The sequence below is a fragment of the Phalangium opilio genome, unplaced genomic scaffold (assembly GCF_054372755.1).
Source record: "Phalangium opilio isolate 3A_F unplaced genomic scaffold, DU_Popi_V2 ptg000105l_1, whole genome shotgun sequence".
Lineage (NCBI taxonomy): Eukaryota > Metazoa > Arthropoda > Arachnida > Opiliones > Phalangiidae > Phalangium > Phalangium opilio.
In genome coordinates this window covers 9,290,495-9,314,581 of record NW_028324207.1, presented here as the reverse complement: position 1 = coordinate 9,314,581, position 24,087 = coordinate 9,290,495, and the positions used below count along the sequence as shown (strand labels likewise).

At 36.3% G+C, this 24,087-nt stretch overlaps 1 protein-coding gene and 1 long non-coding RNA gene across 3 annotated transcripts in view; one reads left to right on the top strand and one right to left on the bottom strand.

Moving 5' to 3' along the window:
- The window catches only part of Task6 (TWIK-related acid-sensitive K[+] channel 6), a 95,901-nt gene that overhangs the window by 45,994 nt on the left and 25,820 nt on the right, over positions 1-24,087 (bottom strand). The window lies entirely within an intron of this gene.
- LOC149629869 (uncharacterized) lies at positions 15,968-17,341 on the top strand. The gene is made up of 2 exons (XR_016374368.1): positions 15,968-16,062; positions 16,785-17,341. It is a non-coding gene; the product is annotated as an uncharacterized LOC149629869 (long non-coding RNA).

Genomic DNA, 24,087 nt, shown 5'->3' with positions numbered 1-24,087 from the left:
CACTTCTCGAATTTAAAAACTATTCTAAGCCATTAATAAACTGGTTTTGGACCAGAGGAAGTGTACTGCTATTTCTCAGACTGCAAGGACTAGAATCACGTCGTCTGCTTAAACAGGCTTGCACCTTTCATTTAACTATGCAACGCTTGATATTTATAATAATACAGTCCCCAACCAATGAGATATGTAGCGAATAAGCCTATCAACAGAAACCAACCGTGTGTAGTTACCAATAAGTCGAAGAATGCACAGTTTTTTTATTATTATTGTTTGCAAAGGCTTAATCTTCTGCTCCTCCTTTTATATTCTCTCTGTTTCCACTATGGTCCATATATAAAAAGAGAATAGCATATCCTCTACTCTAAAAACAGTTGCACGTACTGTATGGTTCCAAAAAAATCCGCTTTATCTTGTTTGTGGCGGCAAGTCGCTAAGCTTAAATAATAGGTGACATTTTAACCGCCCTAGAAAATGTCCAGAGTCAGCGAGAAACTTCAGCGCTGTTCCGTCATTCCACTAATGGTTCTCTCTCCATCTACATCTCTCACCATAGTGGAACACCTTCTTAAAGCCTGTGTCTGTACCTCGCAAAGAACTACTTAAACGCTTTCAATTTTTAAATGTTGAGCATTTCATTTCGAAAATAATAGTGTGTTTATATTAAAGGAAATAAGAATTGACGTTTTAGATTATACTATAAATGAAAGGCACTCTTTTACTGTTCACTAATTTTAATAGGAATTATTATGGAAACCATAGTAAGGTATAAAGATTTGTAAAATGCTCATAAAGTCAAACGTTTCATAGATTAAAATGCTCATAAAGTCAAACGTTTCGTAGATTAAAATGCTCATAAAGTCAAACGTTTCGTAGATTAAAATGCTCATAAAGTCAAACGTTTCGTAGATTAAAATGCTCATAAAGTCAAACGTTTCGTAGATTAAAATGCTCATAAAGTCAAACGTTTCGTAGATTAAAATGCTCATAAAGTCAAACGTTTCGTAGATTAAAATGCTCATAAAGTCAAACGTTTCGTAGATTAAAATGCTCATAAAGTCAAACGTTTCGTAGATTAAAATGCTCATAAAGTCAAACGTTTCGTAGATTAAAATGCTCATAAAGTCAAACGTTTCGTAGATTAAAATGCTCATAAAGTCAAACGTTTCGTAGATTAAAATGCTCATAAAGTCAAACGTTGCGTAGATTAAAATGCTCATAAAGTCAAACGTTTCGTAGATTAAAATGCTCATAAAGTCAAACGTTTCGTAGATTAAAATGCTCATAAATTCAAACGTTTCGTAGATTAAAATGCTCATAAAGTCAAACGTTTCGTAGATTAAAATGCTCATAAAGTCAAACGTTTCGTAGATTAAAATGCTCATAAAGTCAAACGTTTCGTAGATTAAAATGCTCATAAAGACAAACGTTTCGTAGATTAAAATGCTCATAAAGTCAAACGTTTCGTAGATTAAAATGCTCATAAAGTCAAACGTTTCGTAGATTAAAATGCTCATAAAGTCAAACGTTTCGTAGATTAAAATGCTCATAAAGTCGAGTTTCATAGATTAAAATGCTCAAAGTCACGTTTCATAGAATACCATGCTCATGAAGTTCCGTTTCGTAGAATAAACTGCTCAAAAAGTCAAGTTTCGAAGAATAAAATGCTTATAAAGTCACGTTTCGTAGAATAAAATGCTCATAAAGTCACGTTTCGTAGAATAAAATGCTCATAAAGTCACGTTTCGTAGAATAAAATGCTCATAAAGTCAAGTTTCGTAGAATAAAATGCTCATAAAGTCAAGTTTCGTAGAATAAAATGCTCATAAAGTCACGTTTCGTAGAATAAAATGCTCATAAAGTCACGTTTCGTAGAATAAAATGCTCATAAAGTCACGTTTCGTAGAATAAAATGCTCATAAAGTCACGTTTCGTAGAATAAAATGCTCATAAAGTCACGTTTCGTAGAATAAACTGCTCAAAAAGTCAAGTTTCGTAGAATAAAATGCTCATAAAGTCACGTTTCGTAGAATAAACTGCTCAAAAAGTCAAGTTTCGTAGAATAAAATGCTCATAAAGTCACGTTTCGTAGAATAAAATGCTCATAAAGTCACTTTTCGTAGAATAAACTGCTCAAAAAGTCAAGTTTCGTAGAATAAAATGCTCATTAAGTCAAGTTTCGTAGAATAAAATTCTCAAAGTCAATTTTCATGGAATAAAATGCTTCTAAGCATAAAATGTTCAAACCGTCTACAGTCTGTAAGTAAAAATGTTTAAACCGTCTACATTCTCTAAGTATAAGACACTCATAAAGTCAAAAGTTTCAGAGCATAAGATGCTCATAAATAAAATGAACTTGACATAACAACTAAAACCCTAAAAAATGAAATACTCAGACATTATAAGAATGTTTTGTAGCATTAAAGAATCCCTTTAAGTCTTTTGTAATTAAAAGAAAATTTGAAGAGAGACGTACGCGGAGGTTGTTTCAGGGGAAATAAAAAGGAACATTAAGAAAAGTCGTTTGACAACAAGACGAAGAAGAGAAGAATAAGACGTCGTGGAGAGACGAAAATGAGCGCGAAATTGGCAAGAACCACCCTGAGAATTAATAATATTGCCAGGGAGGGAAAGGGTTGACAGTTGCCACCAGCCAAATGTACAGTACTCTTCCTTTTTAATAAAAGAGGATGAAGAACTATCACTTCTGTTCAAGAGCACTTCCCCCGGTTCAGGTTCAAATTATTACAGACTTAAATAACCCCCTTGTAGCGAGAAAATTAATGAATATTTATTCATTTCTACGGGACAGTAAATCCTTTATGAAATACTATAGCTACCTTGACCAAGCGCTTTGATTAACTGCAAACAGGGCAAGGTACTAACTAAAGACTAAATAGATTCTGGGTTGTTTTGGCTTTCTTTATCTTTCAACATTCAACATTCAACTTCTATAAAAATAATATGCTTAATTATAGCTTAAAGGGAATGAGAAGCTTCGTTTGAAAAACCTCTGATTTAAATAGCAAAAGATAGAATTAATTTCTGTGAATTCAAAAATGTCAAGCTTTTAATTCTCCGATTTCCGTTTATTTAGCAATATGCATTTGAAAATGCTTCAAATGAATTATTTGAAACCCACTTTTTATGAAAGGCTAAAACGTTTCCCGTACTCCGACGTCACGGATATATATTTTTCACGTGAGATGGTGCCACTCTCTCCGCTATCAGAACCAGAGTTTAGACTGGCGAGAAGCTCGAGCCGCGTTAAGGATTCCCGCGCTTGTTTTCTTCACGTCATAGTGATGTCATCAAACGGGCGAACAAGCTCGACAAGACAAAATTATTGATATATCGAAACTGAGTTTTCGTGATTTTTCAATGGATTTTTAAAATAGAAACTTTGGTTCAATTATATTAAAAACTTGATATTTTGAAAGTAGAGACTCAAAAGTGTAACATAATACCACTTTCGTGGTAAAATATGATATGATATTGTAAATTCGCATTCCCTTTAACCATAAAGTTAAAATATAACGGGACTATTATTATCTGTCTTAAGGGCTATGGGTCCCAACCTTGAGAAGAACTCCAGCAATTACTGTTAACGAAATGAACGTATTACAACTGAACATAAAAGACAAGCGACTTTCAGAAATATGAATAGGATTTAAATTAGTAACATGCCATTAATAAATTAAAGAACATTTAGTCATTTTTGATGATACACTAAATGAATGTTATAGGTCTAACAAGGAGACAAAAGTTATTTAAGGTAAATGCCAACGTATTTTCTACCAACCAAATGTTGTAGAAATGTAAACCAATGAAATAAATAACAACATAAATTTTCCCATGCGTTAATTCCCACGTGAATTGTTTTTTGGTTTTCGGATTTAGAGAACTTCATCTTTAACAAATTTTGCTGTTTATCTGGCTTTGACACATGGACCATTCCTGTACTGCCAGAGGGAAAGCAAACAGCAGGCCGCCATACTAGGCTAGTTCTCTTTGCGCCATGAGGCACCGCCAGCGGCGCTGCTAGTGCGTTGCGTTGGTTTCTCGGCAAGTATTTATTGGAATGGTCCATACGATCAAAAATATTTATTGAAAATATGATTTCACAGACTGTTCATCAAGGCCACTAGACTAGACTCCTAGAGACAGAAAGATTAAACTACTTGTAAGCTAATAATAGAGGTAATGATCTACCACCCATGTGGCACAGACGTTATCTATATCTATATCCATATCTATATCCATATCTATATAAATGAAAGTCCTGAATGACTGACTGACTGACTGACTGATAATCAAAGCCCAGCCCAAACCGCTTGCCCTAGAAGGCTGACAATTTGCAGGAACGTTACTCATAAGTAGTAGGCGCATACTAAGAAAGATTTCCCCTCAATCCGCCGCCATCTTAATAAATGGCGCAGAGAAATGTAAAAAATATTCTCTATGCAACAAAGTCCGCCCGTTTCAACCGATTTCCCAAATATTTAGTACACTGGTTTCCCATAACCTATAGACGGGTTGAATGGTCTTTTGGGTTCGATTTGTCGCCATCATTTTAAATGGCGGCCAGAAATTTAAAAACCCTTCTTTATGGAATAATGTCCTCGTGAAAAGTAATAAAAAATGCGTGTCCCTAGGGGCTGACGGGCAACACCGAGTGCCTTCGCTCCTAGGGTGCTACAAAAATATTATATATTGTTTTGATGAAAGTTCTTATTACACGCGAGCGACGCCATGGGTAAAAGCTAGTCTGTAATATATATAGTTTGTCAATTTTATCCAAGAATAATTTATACGATTTTTGACTGGAGATTTAAAAGTTGATCCAAAAAGCTAACGACAGTTAATTTGGTAAACAGTGCAATAGTTTGTAGCGTGCATTACATTACGTGCACGCGTATTTTTCAAAGACTTCCAAACAAACTTCTAAAAAATGTATCGTGCGATGAACAGTACAAAGAAAAGCATTTCATCGATTGAGAATTTTTGAGTTTGGTTAAGGCAAACTTCGATGAGTTCGCTCGAGTAAATGGCGCGTTTTAAAAATATTGTTATTATTTTTGGCAAGAGACGATTGAGCCAGGATAGAGACGGGAACGAGGGAGTTAACCGTGGCCTATTTTTAAAGTTACACAAAAAGAATAGAGGATAATGACGCGAGTTAAAAACAGACTCCCATAACGTTAATAACTTACGAAGCCAAACTTCACCGAGACTCTCCTATTGAAGAAAAACAATTTTCTGAAACTACTTTTAAACATTGCGGCACGAAAGCAATATTTCGGTTTCACTTAACATTTACTTTCCTATTTCCATTGGGATCTTAAATGGGATCATTAAATTTTTAAGCCAAACATTTATTGTTGAATAGAATGAAAACATTTGATATACAATCATTGCGATTTAAATCATCATGGAGGAGTTTACGCAGTACACTTAAGTAAGTTCGAAATGAAACTTTTATCCTTTTTTATTAGCTATTATATATTAAACATTTGAAAAATAACCTTCCCAATGGATTCAAAAAGTAAAAATAAAAAACACTCGGCTACAGAAAAAACCCCTCTTACGACGTCTTCACACTCTGTAGAGCAAACCGCAAGAGCTGCAGTAGGCGACACCGTTATGATGTCATCACTCTATCAAACGGCGGGCAGTGTCTATACGTTTGCAATATAATTAATTTCAAATAATAATTTTAAATTAATTTTCAATTTATTTCCACTTTTTTACCTGTACGAGTGACGATAACGTCACGGAGAGGTATTATAATGGACACTTCTGTGTGTGTGTGTGTGTGTCTGTGTGTTACCGCGTTCGCAGTTGACAAATCACAGCAAACGTGTTCGCAATATGGGGACTGCGTTTGCAGTTCGCAGAAGGCAATATTGGACTCTACTCTTATCATTTTTAGGGTTAAGATGTACTCGGCGATCGACTAGCCCAATGACAAATTTTTACGCAATTGCGGGTTTCCTTATCATTTATTGTGAATCAATCACCTTATATACCCTAAATTTCCAAAAATTGTTAAAGAGGCATACGCTAGAATTCAAACGTTAAGAACAACTTTGTTTAAAATGATTTTAGGAATAACGTTTCTTTAAACGACTTAACTAAAATTAAGGTAAATTACTGCTGATTAAAATAATTAATAACATTTAAATTTATCTAATTATATAAGAAAAGCCTCTTAATTGGGTTGATAGCTTTCGTCTCGACTCGGAGAGGTTTATTTAAGTTTCCCAACTTGTTAAGTATTTAAAACCAAAAAACCTTTTACAGTCGTAGTTAAACGATATTATGCCAAAACCATTAAAAATTTCCTGAAATCATTTTAAACCCTACAATATCTTTAAGAAATACTTCAATAACTTCAATCGCTAGCAATCCCTTTAAATCAAGTAGGTGATGTATTGCAAACGCCTCAATAGATATTCTACGAAAACTACTCGTGGCACAAAAGATACATTGACCGATCTTCATCTGACTGACACATTCGCGAACGTACATGTACAAGTATAGCCTAATGGCACCCCATGCTATTTCCCCATAGAGCTTAATACAGTCGAAGTCAGAGGGCTGCCTTTACCCTATAGTCCTACTAAAGATTGCAATCATGGATCACTCTGGGTCAGCACTAGACCATGATCGAGTATCAACGCCCTCCATACTCCCGTCTTATCTTACCCGAGATAAAGGTAAAGGTTATACTGCAATGGATTGCACTAGAGTGAGTAGACTCTCGAGGAATAGGATGGATTCGATAAAAGAGAAAACACCAAGAGGAGCGGAAGCTTAAGCCTTGGCTAAGGCTTTCAAAAAATGAGTGTTTTACAGAGATGGCTTCTAGTGTTTGGCTTATTCGCTACACTTTTCGTTGGGATTAAGATACTGAAATCATTTTAGATACAATCAGTCTCAACGTCACCTTTTGAAACCAACATGTTTTTGTTAAAATTCAGAATTAATAAATAAAAATAAGATTTTTTATAATTTATATTTGCTTTTATTCTTATATTGAAACTCTTATCAATTTTCATACTAATATAAGGTAGCAAAAATATGATTGATTACTTAAATGATGGGTGAAAGAGGTAAATAAGCAGGGCCGGAAATAAGCACAGGACACTGGACATTGTCCAATAAAATTTTAAAATGACCCATAATTTTTTAAAAAACTAAGGGGGCCACTGGACGTTTGACCAATAAATTTCCCCAAGTTTTGATAGCTTGACTATGGAGATAAGACACTATTTTTGCACACTCCATTGACAATGTTCTATAAATTTTCCAGTCAAACAGGGGTCACTGGACACATTGCATGTCCTATAAGAAATTTTTCTTATTTCCGGCCCTGTAAATAAGTAAGTCTGCTTAAGCAGACGACTAAACAGACGACGTGAGGCACTTGCAAGTACAGCCCTAATACTGAAAGTTAATAAATAATGAGAGGTCTTCCGCTCCTCTTGGTATATTCTCTTTGATGCAACGTACATCGTCATATTTGCTCTTAGGGACATCATCTATGTCCCTCCAGTCCTCTTACGTAGGCTTAAAGTCTCTCTACGCTTCCTGTCCTGCTGAAATCTCCCATAACCCAATTTCCGTCGAAATCCTCCTTCGAAAGAATTGGACCCTAAAGCAAAAAGTACCGTCCATAATGGCTTCTTCACAAGCGCATCAGGATTGGAATAAATAATTTTACAATGCAACTATAGCATAAGTTTATAAGATATGTTACATAAGTATGACACTACCTGTACTTCGTAATGCTAGAGACAACTCGAGCTAGTTCGAGACCTACGCGAGAATTGAATTGACCACAGACCAGTCAAACTTCTTATTCAGTCTGTCCTAAGCCTTGGACATCGCCTCACCAGGCGTTGATTTACGAGAATTTATGACGTTCCACTTCCGTCACTTCATCACAATGCTCTCAGTAACCAGTTACAATCTTAGGAAATATCTTAACCTCTAATCAAGAATCGTTTTATGTAATAAGAGTTACAAAATGGTTTATTTTTTTAAATTAAAAGTACTGTACATCATGCAGATATTTGACAGTGTATAGACAGCAATTGTTCCCGGCTTCTAACCCATTAAAACGGTATCGTTCCTTTCAACAGAATTCCCAATGGACCGAAATCCCATTCGACCGAATATCCCGCAATGATTTTAGATTTCCAGCCCAATGGCTATATTCCCGATGGACCGAAATCCCAATCGTCCGAATATGCCCGTAAAAAATACATGAATATAACTTGAAACACTGTAGCCGTCAGCGATTCGGTGGTGTAGTGGATACGATGTTGGACTGCGAAGCGATAGGGTTTTGGTTCGAATCTCCGAAAGGTATGTTAATAATATTAAAAGTAAATGTTTCGTGATACTAATTAAAACGCTCACTTTCATTCCTTTCAAGGCAAGAGATATATAGAATTAATAAACAAATGAAGTACAGTCTTAACGGTAGTTCCATCAATGCCTTTAAGATTTAAATTAAAATTTTAATATTTTGGTTTCGGGTGGGTTAGGTTAGGTTCGGTTAGGTTTGGTTTGGTTTGGTTTGGTTCCAATAATTCGTTGACACCTTTTCCAAAATATGCTCCTTTTAATTAGCTACCACCTTTTCCAAAATATTCTCCCTTTAAATAGCTACCACCTTTTCCAAAACATTCTCCTATTAATTAGCTGCCACCTTTTCCAAAATATTCTCCTAATAATTAGCTGCCACCTTTTCCAAAATATTCTCCTAATAATTAGCTGCCACCTTTTCCAAAATATTCTCCTAATAATTAGCTGCAACCTTTTCCAAAACATTCTCCTACTAATTAGCTGCCACTTTTTCCAAAATATTCTCCTACTAATTAGCTGCCACTTTTTCCAAAATATTCTCCTTTTAATTAGCTACCACCTTTTCCAAAACATTCTCCTATTTATTAGCTGCCACCTTTTCCAAAATATTTTCCTATTAATTAGCTGCCACCTTTTCCAAAATATTTTCCTATTAATTAGCTGCCACCTTTTCCAAAACATTCTCCAACTAATTAGCTGCCACCTTTTCCAAAACATTCTCCAACTAATTAGCTGCCACCTTTTCCAAAACATTCTCCAATTAATTAGATGCCACCTTTTCCAAAAGATTTTCCTATTAATTAGCTGCCACCTTTTCCAAAATATTCTCCTATTAATTAGCAACCTTTTCCATAATATTCTCCTATTAATTAGCTGCAACCTTTTCCAAAACATTCTCCTACTAATTAGCTGCAACCTTTTCCAAAACATTCTCCTACTAATTAGCTGCAACCTTTTCCAAAACATTCTCCTACTAATTAGCTGCAACCTTTTCCAAAACATTCTCCTACTAATTAGCTGCAACTTTTTCCAAAATATTCTCCTATTAATTAGCTGCAACCTTTTCCTAAACATTCTCCTATTAATTAGCTGCAACCTTTTCCAAAACATTCTACTAATTAGCTTCCACTTTTTCCAAAATATTCTCCTATAAATTAGCTGCAACCTTTTCTAAAACATTCTCCTACTAATTAGCTGCCACATTTTCCAAAATATTCTCCTTTTAATTAACTACCACATTTTCCAAAATATTCTCCTTTTAATTAACTACCACCTTTTCTAAAATATTCTCCTATTAATTAGCTGCCACCTTTTCCAAAAGATTTTCCTACTAATTAAAAATATATTTAATGCAAAACCACACAGTATGTCTTCTTCCATTTCAATAGAATTTCGGTCCAATGGGACTATAATAAAATCGCACCTTTGGCTACGTTCGGTCGAATGGGACACCACAAAAAAGCCGTTCTGTCGAATGGGAATTCGGTTCAATTGGACCAAAGCATTAAAACAACAAGGCAACGCTAGCTAGCTTATCTAGTATTATAAAGGATGTTCAATAAAAAGGCTGCTAGGACCGAATTACAGCATGTTCTACAGTAAATTTTGAGTCAAAAATATTCTTTGAAGTTTAGTCCAAAAGGGTCACCAAGTTATGAGATTGATCTGTTTTAAAGGGAATATGAATTTACAATTTGATATCATATTTTCCCACGAAAGTGGTATTAGGTTACACTTTCAAGTCTCTACTTTCAAAATATCAAGTTTTTAATATAATTGAACCAAAGTTTCTATTTTTAAAATCCATTGAAAAATCACGAAAACTCAGTTTCGATGTATCAATAATTTTGTCTTGTCGAGCTTGTTGGCCCATTTGATGACATCACTATGACGTGAGAGGGAAAAAGCGCGGGAATCCTATAGGCGGCGTCTCGAGCTTCTCGCCGTCTAAACTCTGGCTCTGATAGCAGAGAGTGTCACCATCTCGCGTGAAAAATATATCTGTGACGTCGGAGTACGGGAAACGTTTCAGTCTTTCATAAAAAAGCGGATTTCAAATAATTTGAAATGAAGCATTTTCAAATGCATATTGCAAAATAACCAGAAATCGGAGAATTAAAAGTTTGATGTTTTTGAATTCACAGAAATTAAGTCTATCTTTTTTTATAAAAATCTGATTTTTTCCCTTTAATTTTGACCTTTTCTAACAAGATTTATGTGACCTTTGTGGCTATATGTCACAGAAAGTGTAGATTTTAGTCTTAAAACAGCCCATAGAACAATCCCACTGTAATTAAGTCCTTCCACCCCTTTTTGAGAAAATCCTGTGTAAATGTAACCAGGAACATTTCCTACAACACGCCTGTCCAACTCCAATAGTTAACAATATTGAAAATTAGCTAAAGTTAGTCTATTTATTATCCTTTTGGGTTTATTTGCCAAGTCCATTTTAATGGCTTTGTACTTAAATGTCAAACAGTCAAGAACAATTAGAAGTGCATCTTGAATCTAAATCGACCTAGAAGAGCTATAGTGGAGTTTACACTAGCTAGATATGCAATTGAATCATTCCAGCTAGGAGAACCCTTATTACATTACATTCCCCAGTGGTGCGAGTAGAGTGATAATAGCATTAGATAGAAATTTGGGACAAAGCATAGATACTACACATATGGTGCTAGATACCGAAACCTACCTTAGGTTAGACCTGTCGATAAATCGCATAGGCGTTCAAAGCCCCCTCTATCTGTGACATATAGAACTAAAAACCAGATCGTGGAATGGATGAACCACGAGCCGATGAACAGCGCGAGCAAATTTAAAATATTTGGAATAAGACTATAATCTGATCCTTCATAGTATCAGGGATAGATTAAATTTTAGAAGTAGGAATGGAGAACAGAGAAATGTGGGCGCACGTCAAAGTCCCGGACCCCCTTCCCCCGCGAAGAGGGGGGTATGAAAAAAGAGGCGGGAGGGTCAAAGCGACAGAGGTAAAAAGGAATTACCTATTTTTCGCCGTCCCCGTCAGCAACGTCATCAAAACGTTGTTTAAGTGAGCAGCCAATAAGAAAATTTAAACTTTTCGTTACGTGCTGGGTGGTGTATGAGTCGGACTGAAGTAAATACTATCAGTTCTCCATTCCTACTTCTAAAATTAAATCTATCCGTATTCATGCTGTGTTAGGTTAAAGTGGGTTTAGTTTCATGGGTTTAGGATTTGAATTTGGTTAAGTTAGGTAAGGTTTGGATATCTTTGCTAGGATCGGGTTTATGGGTTTGTTACTGCTTTCAATTAGGTTTGATTAGGTTAGAGTCCGACGCCGCCGATAGTACGCCGGCGCGCCGCCACATTTCTAGTTTTTAACCACGCCGCCGCCGTACGTACTTTTAAACAGCGCGCCGCCCCGCCGCGACGCCGAAATATCACCGGCGTACGCCGGCGTGCCAACCAGTCTTGGAAATAGCACAGGTCCAAAACCAGTATGTTAATTACTTGGACCAGTTTTTTTATTCTAAATCCGGGGGTTACAGGTCCTTGGGATCAGTTTATTAATTGAGAACTTTTACGAAAATTTAGGAGGGACCAGTTTAAAAATTCTAGTCATTGTATATTTGTACTGCACGGATCTAGACTCCTAGCCTTGACTAGTTATCATTTCTGCCTTCCTTGCTACAACCACAGCCCACTAGATCACTCTTTGGCTTCACACGCCAATGTTCTTCCTATGTAAAAGCGCGTGTTGGTATTTTTGGGCTTTTTCGCTCGAAAAATCGAAGGAGTCATAGGCCGGCTATGGGAGGAACACAGTTATTTAGCCAGAATGTTGAAACTACTGGTTCAAATCTCTTGAAATTTTAAAGAGATGTGCAAAACAACGTTTGCTATTTTTTGGAAATTTTCAAAACATTTCTTTTTATATAATTTTTTATAATTATTAAAACGAAAATTAGCCCTAATTAAAGGGCTTGGTCTTCGAACGGTTTAAATGTTTCTTCCGTTTCACTTGATCGAATCTCTTGAAATTTTAGTGAGAGGCATAATGAATGGTTTTAAATTATGATGCAAAGTTTCAAAGTTTTCAAACGAACAATTCACTTCCAAAAAATTCAATAAAATTTTGTTTGTGTATAATCCTACAACCTATTTAGTCGCTTAGGAAAATTTTAGGAAAAGAACTATTCGTTTCAAAACTTTGCACGATAATTTAAAACCTTTCAATATGGCTCTCACTAAAATTTCAAGAGATTCGAACCAGTGAAGCTGAAGGAAACAAATTTAAACTGTTTGAGACTAAGCCATTAAATTATGGTTAATTTTCGTTTTAATGTTCTTACAAAAAGCTAGGAAAGAGAAACATTTTAATCTTCGCACAAAAATACCAAACATTATTTTGCAAATCACATTAAAATTTCAAGAGATTTCAACCTGTATTTTCGAACATGGACTGATCTTGGGAACAGCACCACTTCACAACTGAGAACTACATACGACATTAATCACTCGTTGTGAACTTACACGCCTCTAACGCCGCCGCCGCCAATAAAATTGTATGCAACGCCGCCGCCGGATTATAGAATGGCGCGCCGGCGGCGCGCCGTCGCCAATATGCCTAAACTGAGCAAACGCCGCCGCCGACAACTTTTTGGCGGCGTCGGACTCTAGATTAGGTTTAGTATAATTCAGGCTTTGTTACAAATATTGTTTTTATTAGAGATACATACTTATAGGTACTCTAGTCACTAGCACCACTGGCCGTCGCACCATCTATATGCCGTTGTCAGTTAATAGCTTAGAAAGTCGTATATTAGAAATACAAGTTTGATTAATTTTGTCAAATTACGACTATTTATCTGAGCTATCAATATGTAAAATTAAAAATAATGTAATTCTTATTAAGTTATACCAATAGCTGGGCTTTGGTCTAAAAAAATTACATCTTATCTGGTCAACTACAAGTTTCATGTCTGTGGCACAAAACATATAAAAAGTGTATATATATTAAAACATAAAGGACACAAAAAGAAAACTTCATTAACAATTTCCTGCCTTGACTGTAAACGACGATGGACCACTTCTTTAATTCAAAATCAGAGCCTCACTGCTCCCAATGAGTACTATAAAAATTTCAACTTATTACCTAGGGTAAAATGACCTGGTCCTTGGGTCTAGTTTAATTATTGAACACACCAGAGCAAGGCAACAAGCCTGGAGGACCAGATTGCTCAAAATACTTATTTCGAAGCCTAGTGAAGACCCCATTCTTTTCCAGTTTACCAAAACTAAATCATTCAAGTTAATCACTTACCAAATTTAGTAAAACTTTTAACTTCCCGTAAGACTAAAACATAATAGGCTAAGGGTGGTATGGTTAATTTCTTTCTTCAGTACTTGGTTCCCCGTTCTTTATGTATACAGGTACCAGCACCATCTAAAGATAGTTTTAAATATTTAATCGGTGTTTACGACTAATGGGGTATTAGAACTCTTCTCGCATCCTGTCCCGCATTCCCCTCCGGAAGCTTTTACTATTTGCAACAACCACAGTTTTGGTCGTATTCGGAAGCATAAGTGAAATATTTCTTGCAGAAGAAGTCAATCAACAAATACCAAACTTTCTTGGTATCTGCTAGCAGGAATTTTCTATCTAATCGGATTCGGATTAAATGATTCCCCATTTCTTCCTTGTTAGTTTCTATGCGGGGTTTTTGGGCGGGGCTTGAGTGCTCTCCGTCACGTGTCTTTCTAACTGTGATTTTATTTCTTATATTCCAAGCGCATGGGCAAAAAAGTCGCGATCCCATATGACTGTGACGTAGCAACGCGAAGTCAGGAGCGGATGCAGTGCTTAACGCGCAGCCAACTAAATAGACCCAACCAACAAATCTTTTCAATTTTTATAACGGCTCAGATTTCGTTCTCGGGTTTTGAGGCGAGAAAGGGATAACCTGATTGGCTTGATTTGGCCATGCGCAGAACCTGTTTTACCCCAAGGGTCAGACTCTGACCCAACCAGAAAAATAAGAGGTTTATTTTCGTCGCTCAAGTCAACTTTGTTAATCACGTGATCCTATCCCTTAGATGGAAACGAGACCAAGCCAACTTGCTTACTTGTTGGTTGGGTCAATTGACGTAAAATTAATGAAACATAACTGTGACTGTAATCTATCAAGAATGCTATTAAATACATGACGGATAAGAGTGACGTCACTTTAGTAAACGACGTCACGTCTTCGAAACAGTGTATCATTAAAAATAGACTTTTATCAGAGGTTACGTAGCTTATGCTTCGAGGTAGTATTGCAAATAACGGCCGTTCTCTCTCTGCCGCCTTGCTAATCGTTAGGGATTTTTCGGTGTTTCTCTGGCGATAATATTTTAATCGGATTAATATAAGAGTAGGTTTATATCTTAGAGTTCCTCCTCCGTTACAGATAAAGCTGGCGCCACTCTTTCCTTGGTTCACACCGACTATTTGGCAAATCTTGATCGAGATTTTAGTGACCAAGAATATTCTTCTGCGCAATAACCACGACGAGATTTGCTACCATTATAAAATTAACTACTAGGCCTATCGTGATCAGAAGTCGTGTACGAAAACATTTTGGAAGTATCCGACCCGTTCAAAAAACTGCGTATTTGCATTTCAATTTCTCCTTCAAAATTTGTACATGTTAAGATGTAAAAGTAAAAGTTGGGATAATTTTTCTAGCAGCGACCAATTTAACGCATTTTACGTCCATCTTTAGCAAAAACCAGCCTTAAAAGGGATCATTATTACTTTAGCCCAATTTTATCCCTCTCAAAGATGGATTCTATTATGGAAATAACCCTCCCAAAGATGGATTCTATTATGGAAAGCTTGTATGTGAAGTTTTGAAACTTCTTTGTTGCACCATTTTACGTCTATAGAAGAAAAATAGGTTTATAACACATGTTACTTATGTATGACACTTTCTATACTTCGTAATGCAGACTCAATTAGAGCTAGTTCGAGAACGACAAGCGAGAATTGCGGACTTAACTCGGTAGTTAATTTTGTAATCCATCTAGGTCCAATTTAGTCTGTACTAAGCCTTTGACAGCGCCTCACCAGGTGTCGCTTTACCTCGAATCTACCATGTTTTACCTACGTCACTTCATGACAAGCTCCAGTTTGTAACCAGTGACAAACTTATCTAACATATCTTATGACCTTATGGTAGAAACTTAGAAGACTAAGAAGTGTTGAACATTACATTCAAAAAACCAGTCGCTTCCATGTTAAGTTCTACTCTTACCCAGGGTTGATTTACTATATCTACACAGCACTAGAAAATGTTGTACAAGTTTAACGGGTTATTTTTAAAACTCCCTTATGTGTGGCCCTGGCTTCAAAATGAAGAGCGTCCTAGATTGGAGCAAGATAGAGTGAACGTTGGGAAAGATTGACCTTTAACGGGCAGCAGAGAACGGGGTGGATCTTAGCGGGGGTGGTTGGGCAAGGAACTATTTGCGGCTAGGGCGGAGGGATTTTAGGAGGACCTGTCGGATTTCCGTCTACGTCCTACGCCATTTTCTGACGGTAAAATGAGAACCGAGTTTACGTCTACAACGACAGGAGGATGAAGGAGGGATTCAAGCAGATAAATGTCGCCATCCATGTCTTGGACAAGATGGAGTTAGACCCTGATGGAGAGAGGCCAGTGGTACGTTCCAAGGAATACTTGCTACTTGGGGACAGGAAATTTATACGGGAAATACTTGATTGACATTTTGTTTTCAGAATCTTGTTATGAAAAGAATGTCGATATACCGATAAGCAGGGTCAGTTATTAAGAAGGTTAGCCAATTGCTTATGGCCGATTACATAGAAATGACTATTGTAATTCCCCCAAAGTGAATGCCGGCTATAAGACAACAACCTAAGTGCCCCCTTAAGCCTAACCAAAGCTTAACCTAGTCGTTACCCTAACCCGAACCCATCACACCATAAATAAAATGTCATATCCCCAGATTGAACATTCTTAACCACGCGCAGTTCCTATTGCGGCAGTTCAATGAAACAACCTTTGTTTACTCCAAAATACATCATTATGGAAACCTAATTTAACCAAAGAGAGCATAAAGAGAGGAACTTTAAGCTAGCAGCTTTGGCAATGCATTTTACGAGTTCTCGCTTTGCTATTTTATCTATTAGTTCTTCCTAATATGCGGTTCACCGTGTGTCAACCAATAAGATAGCAGAGAAAGCTGCGCGCGCACATCGGAAGCTTAGACGAAAACTTTCAAAGCGAGAACACTCCAATCAAACCTTCTACACCCCCTCTTTATACCCTCTTTGATCTAACTCAACTGAGCAATAAAATAACACTAGGTGTAACTGTCAATGAGATGAAAGTTGTGTCACTAAACCTAGTTTTCTGTTCAGAATAGGGAGTTTCGCCCTTCCTCCCAGTGTTGCCAGACCAACAGTGTTCGCCAGGAGAATGATTGCACAGAGAAAGAATGAAAGTTCGCATTGAACTAATCAGAACTTATGCCTGACTACAATGCATTGAAGATAAAGCTCATGCTACCATAGACTCACAAGTATTCAATATTCGCAACGGTCGTGCAATGGTCTAAAATTGTTCATTTCACACGACAGAATTCTTCAAATTTCACACGACAAAATCAACTTCGTGTTTTCGACCACTTTGATTTCACTAATAATTTGTAAGTCCCGTTATCTGTACATCAAGTCCGTGAGAAGTGCAATAAATGTCACTTAAGACTATGGAAGGAGATTTAGAAGGCAAAATTTTTCAAAATATTCCTAAATTTAAATGACGTTTCTTCGTAAAATTTAAACAACTAAATGTAGGGTACGTTCTAAAACAAGATACAATTTAAAGTGAGGGGTGGTAGGCGATCTCGAGTTAAAAATATAACTTCTATGACATTCCAACGCTTTAAGAATAAACTATTCGTTTAAAATTATAAAACAATTAAGTATGGTTTCTTGTTTTATTATCAGTTTAATCAAGTAGTTTTGTGACACTTTGCCCTAAACATGTTATAATGAGAGTGTTTACATCATAATTTTAGAGCAAAATGTCACAGAAACCTTTTCGGACTCAAAATTCTCCATAGAACAGATTTAATTTCGGTCCCATCACCCTTTAAGGAACGCCCTGTAAGGCCAAATAAGGCGCTTTAAAATTATTATCGGATACTAATCAATCTTACGTGCAAAATTTCTAACAATCCTAAGTAATTGATGAAATTACCGATTAAGCCAAGAATGTTTAATGTTCCAACAGATGTTTGTGGGTTGAGGTATGAAAATGACTAATATTAATTCCCCCCATTCAACGGTCAATCTTCTCGTTAGGATAATCCATTAGCATCTCAGAATTAACAGAAGGAATGTTTCTATACAGCTATTCGCCGCCTTTGAGTGAATAAAGCATAATGAGTAACAAGCTTTCTTGGGGTTTTTGGGAAGCGATGAGTACAAAACACCAAGGAGTTTAAAGGTGTTCAAATTAAAAAGCATGGCTCAAAAAAACTGCGGATTATTTTGGGCCATACTTAATATCACCCATCACTACGATCGCAAATTTTGATGAATTTTAAAGTTAGAATAACTTCATTTTAAAGACAGTTCAAGATATTTAATGTTTCAACTTCAAAAGTATTTTTTTAATAATATTCATTATTTTTTTACGAAACATTTTAAGATTTATTCAAGGAGAGTGGTAGCTCTCTTATGCAAGACTTCATACTGTTCTTAATGTATAAGGAAGGTTTTTTGATTGGTTGTAACTTGTTTCGTATTATGTTTACGGTTTTGCAAAAATTCGACAGAACTACAATTCTGGCCCTCATTATATGGTTAAAATTTGAAAGAGATCCATTTAATATTTCATTTCATAAAAAATAAAGTTGCTAAGGGTCGTTTTCATTTGCATAAAAGTTTTACTAAGCAGTGACTTTTGGATGACAATTTCTACGATGAACGCATCTGCTAAAGGTAAAACAAATCACAGAAAAACCCAAAAAAACCCGGTGGGCTTGGTTTTTTGAATAAAACCCGGATTTTTTCGAACCCTGAATGGTTTATTAATTTGAATGGTGCCTACCTTTGTACCAAATAAGTTAACCTCGTTTTTTTCAAAAGTTTAATTAAAAGTTGCGAGTGCATGTTTGGGCCCAACTATGACACTAAATTATTTTTTGGGTTTCAAAGAACTTTATTTTCAACACTTTCTCTATTTGTCTTCTGTCTTTATCAACCGATATGTGGTGGTAAAAATATTATTGTTATATGACCTGTGTATGGGCAATGTAATTAGACTAGACTCCTGAAGACAGTGTAACCCATTGCTCAACGTGCTACATTAAACCTTGGTAATGCGATGTTCGACTCAACAGAATTTAACTGGTCTTGTATCAATAAATATTATTTCGCCAACTCATTCAATTCATCTACTAGCGCTTCTAAGGCCCCCTAGTTCAAATTATCACGGACATCTAGACTGGTCTCCAACCAGTAAATTTAAGTGTACTTATTTACAACAACATAGCGCAATTGCTGATAGATAGAAGTACTATATGCGGATTAAGAACCACACCCTTTGTCAAACAATTGACACATATGCCAATAACAGAAAACAAGTCAACAATAAAATCATTCTTACCACGTAAATGCAGATCATTTTTGTTTCGACAACAACTGGACGCAGCCATTGACGTCATTTAGCAATTAGTTCGAAAGGGTTAGGTATAAAGATAAAACAGCACGTAACTTGGTTGGGCCTATCGCGACTGGTTACAAAATGACTTTGGGTTGTGACTTCTTCCCTAGTATGTTAACAAACATTCGAACTGACAACCTAAGGTCTCCAGAGATACTGATACAGTGATACATAGGTATAATTAACAGAGTACATAAGGAACCACCGCTAGAATACATGGAGCTTTTGGGTTCTGATAAGATAATCTCCAATCAGCTCCTGGCCCAAAAATCAAGTCGTATTTTTTTTTCTTTTATACCCTTTGAGCGACTTGTAAGTTACCGAATTTCGCATCTTTAATTCAATGGGAAATTTACACTGTTTTCTATTGGCATTATCCATGAAGTACATTTTTGGAGCGATAAATGAAGAGGCTTTAAATGAGCATTGAAAGAAAGCTTGGTGTTAAAAAACTAGCAGCCATTGGAAATGGCATTAATGAAGTAAACTCGGAACTCTTTTTTTATTTATTTATTTAAGACTTTTTCATTAAACTATTTTTTAATTATTTTGTTGTCCTATATTAGTCTAATTCGAAAAAACATTATGGTCTGGTGAATTCATCCTCCCTTTAGAAGAAGCATGGATTAAATGGGCGTGGGAATGATAAATGGACTCGAATATGACATGTTGAACCTAAACTATGCCTAACCCAACAGAAACATGATCTAACCTAAACCTCTGATTAATAACGCCTAAAATATGCCTAACCCAACAGAAACACGATGTAACCTAAACCTCAGATTAATAAGGCCTAAACTATGCCTAACGCAACAGAAACATGATCTAACCTAAACCTTAGACTAATAACGCCTAAACTATGCCTAATCCAACATAAACATGATCTAACCTAAACCTCTGATTAATAACGCCTAAAATATGCCTAACCCAACAGAAACATGATGTAACCTAAACCTCAGATTAATAAGGCCTAAACTATGCCTAACGCAACAGAAACATGATCTAACCTAAACCTTAGAATAATAACGCCTAAACTATGCCTAATCCAACATAAACATGATCTAACCTAGACTATGCCTAACCCAAACAGAAACATAATTTAAACTAAGCCTAGCCTAAATGGAAACCTAACGTAAGCAGTCAATTCTAAAGCTAACCCTAACTGAAATCAAATTTAAATCTCATCTTAACTGGAACCAAATTTATATCTCATCTTAACTGGAACCAAATTTAAATCTAACCTTAACTGAAAGCAATCAAACTAAAAACTGAAACCTAACCTCTCCAAACCTAAACTAAAACCTGACCTAAACTGAAACCTAGCCTAATCTGAAACCTAACCTAACCCTAACCTAGTCTAACCTCTCCAAACCTAAACTAAAACCTGACCTAAACTGAAACCTAACTTAATCTGAAACCTAACCTAACCCTAACCTAGCCTAACCTTAGTCTAACCTAAACTGAACCTTAACCCTAGCCTAAACTATCACACCATAAATAGAAAGGTAGGTCAGATTGCCGTCTTATTCCCCATAGATGCATTATATATACCGAGATAAAAGATGTAATGTAAGAAATCATAACGATATTTTTGTGCAAAGAATGCACTAGATTACAAGACAAACTGCATCCTAGAACTATGGAAACGGGAAAAAAAGTTCAGCGGAGCTCTATCTTCGGGCCACCACGAAAACAGCGAAAGAAGAGAATGAAGTAGAGCCGCTGAGGTTGTTGATAGAGGCGTCTGTTTTTCCCAGGACTATATTTAGACATAGATCGATTCGAAGCCAGCAGTTCAGGCTTATAACGGAAGAGGAACAAAGCCGCGTTGGACTGCGCTGAACGGGCCTCAGCGAAGAAAGCCCAGTTAGCCTATTTTACAACCTAGAAATATATAAACGCAGCCGAAACATCGGGATTGTACGCGATTGGAGGAAAGAACTATGGGTTGTTTCTATAATCCATTTTGCAGTTGTGGTGATTGCGTAGATGGCGTTACTGCTTAAATTATGGTAGTTCATTTAAATGAAATAAATTTTAATGTAAATTTTTTTGTTCCTGGTGCACAGTAAGAATTAGTTGCAAGGAGTTTTCCTCCACGGTCTAACTCGGTTTCTCCATTCCATCAAAACTTGCAGAGGTTAACGGTAATAGTTAGTATAGGGCGCTGACGGTTAGCTGTGGCATAGGGGCTAGCCACCACCCCTCTATGCAATGTAAAAGCGTTAGATAAGTGGCAATAAGTCGCAAGATGACTTGGTCCAATTAGCTAGCTAGCTTTAATTTTTTAATTTTTTATATGACCGATCTGCATGCTCCATATCAGTCACACTAAGGGAAGGTTTAAAAAGTGGTTTGTTTCAGTTCTTCTCTAGGTTGGGACGGATGCCATTAAGCCTTATAAGAATGTTATATTCTAAGACCTCCCAGTAACAATCAATCTTTGACATCAACCCTAATAAGGCATCGTTTGATTGAATTTGAAAGTTGTGTAGGCCTTGGCATTTCACGATAATATTTTAGGAATTCAATGTTTTGTGTTTGATTTAGAAAGGTTTCATCTGTGAAAAATATATTTACATGCTCCAGGAACCTTGCCCGATTTAGGGTTGCAAATAGTTCACATTTGTTTGAAAAATTTCGTTTTCCTTATCACCGTTGTCATCATTTGGAGTTGGAAGCGTTTTTCTCCACTTGTTGTTTACTGATAATCTTCAGACCGTCATAGCAAGGATGATAGGGGGTGGATACGAATTCTGAGAGAAATACGCGCCGTAACTTCGGACGCGATTGGGTCTGGTGGGACGCTAAATATGGGGGAGGAATACTCGGAACGAAAGGCAGGTGAGCTACCTCAGAACTAGACCCTATTTAGCGCCATCGTGTTGGCCTAATTTTGCATGTATATTGCCAAAGTTATTTTAAACCTTTTTCTCATAAAAAAATTTGCAATTGAAACATTAAATTTTATATAGAGTTATTATTTAAAAATTATTGTTTCGAAATTGTTGCTAAAATAATAGTGCTCATAGATGACGCTGCAATAGGGAAACGCCGGTAGGAATTTCTTTGACGGCGCTAAACGCGTCTGATAGAGTTCTTTGTTCCGCTTTCAAGGGGATTGAAAGGGTTATAAGATCAAATATTTCATTAAATAATGTTTTTAACTTCTAACTACGGTGTAAAATGATCAATTTTATGCACGAAAGAAGAAAAGGTTTAATAATCAATGTAAGTTTTTTCAAACATAGTAAAATCATGTTTTGTTTCATCACAATGTGTTAGTAGTTAAATTCCATTTTTTTCATCAAATGACTAATCTTTTCAATCGTCCTTGAAATAGGAATTAACAACTCTAGGTGACGCCCAGCGCGTTCAAAGAAATCCCTACCGGCGTTTCCCTATTGCAGCGTCATCTACGTACACTATTATTTTTGGAACAATTTCGAAGCAATAATTATTAAATATTAAGTTTATATAAAATTTAGTGTATCAATTGCAAATTTTATTTATGAGGAAAAGGTTTAAAATAACTGTGGCAATAGGCATGCAAAATTAGGCCAACACGATGGCGCTAAATAGGGTCTAGTTCTGAGGTAGCCCACCTGCCTTTCGTCCCGAGTATTCCTCCCCCACTTTTAGCGTCCCACCAGACCCAATGGCGTCCGAAGTTACGGCGCGTATTTCTCTCAGAATTCGTATCCACCCCCTATCATCCTTGGTGGGATATAGTGTCGCTAATCCAAATCAAATATGCTAGGATGAGAACAGAATATTTCTTGCCTTATGTTCTTATTTGCTAGAATCAGTTCTCGGTTGTGCGGAATAAACAAATTCGTTTATTACAAAGAGAGAAGCCAACACAGAAGGGCGAGGTCGCTATTGGGGTAGCCTCTCTACCTCCAAGACGTGTAGTTCACTACACGCGGAAGGCTAAACATCGTGCACAGCCTCTTTCGGAGCTTCTTGTTGAAAGAGACGATACCCCAATGGCGGCTTCACCCCTGTGTGTTGGCTTCTCTCTTTGAAATTAACGAATTTGTCTATTGAGAAATAGAATTAGATGAAATAAATAATAGACTATTACTAAAATTGTGTATGAAAACTCCTTGCGTTTGTTATTCAAGAGTGTAGATCGGCCTTGGGAATATTATCAGAAAGGAAAATAGGGAGAAATAGACATAGAAAATAAAGAAAACAAACACAGTAAAAAGAAAAAAGATTTCGATCACTGTTTAAAAATAGCACATCGATGTATTTTCGTCTGTGGGTGGAGCGATATTTATATGTCCTTGTCCTAATTACGTCTCTTGAATAAACATCAAATTACTACAAATTTTTATCCATTTGAGAAGTGTTTAATTTGGCTAATTAGAAATGTATTTGCTGAGTGTACAGTACCTTGTAGAAGCACTTCCCGAAATAGCAACCGCGATTCATTAAAAACCGTGGCGTTGTTCAAAACTGCTGTTTTAGAAATATCAGCTGATGTTTTGGAAAATAGCAGTTTTTAGCTTGAGTTTTGAACAATTCTTAACATTAGAGTTTACATTACCTATTAAGTACAACAATATCATCATACGCTAACCTAACCTAACTAATACTATTGGAATAATAATACCTTAACTGACCCTTGCCCTAATACTACTGTGGTTCAAATAACCAAATCTAACCTAACCTAACCCAAACCTACACCATCATAAACGACTATCATTTTTCACTTCTTGGTTGTACTGCTCATTAGGGAACTGCTGTAACGGGTAAACTGCGTTTTCAGGAAACCGCTATATGGGGAAGCGCCGTTATGAGGACCGCTATTGTGGGATCCGCTCAAACAGGAACTGCTTATATGAGAGCTTCCCGTATTTTCGCAATCCCATCTTACTAATATTATAAATGTGACAGTCTGTAAGTCTGGATGTTTGATACTCAATCCGGCTTTAACGGCTGAAAGGATTTGTGTGAAATTTCGCATGAATGCTACGATCTGAT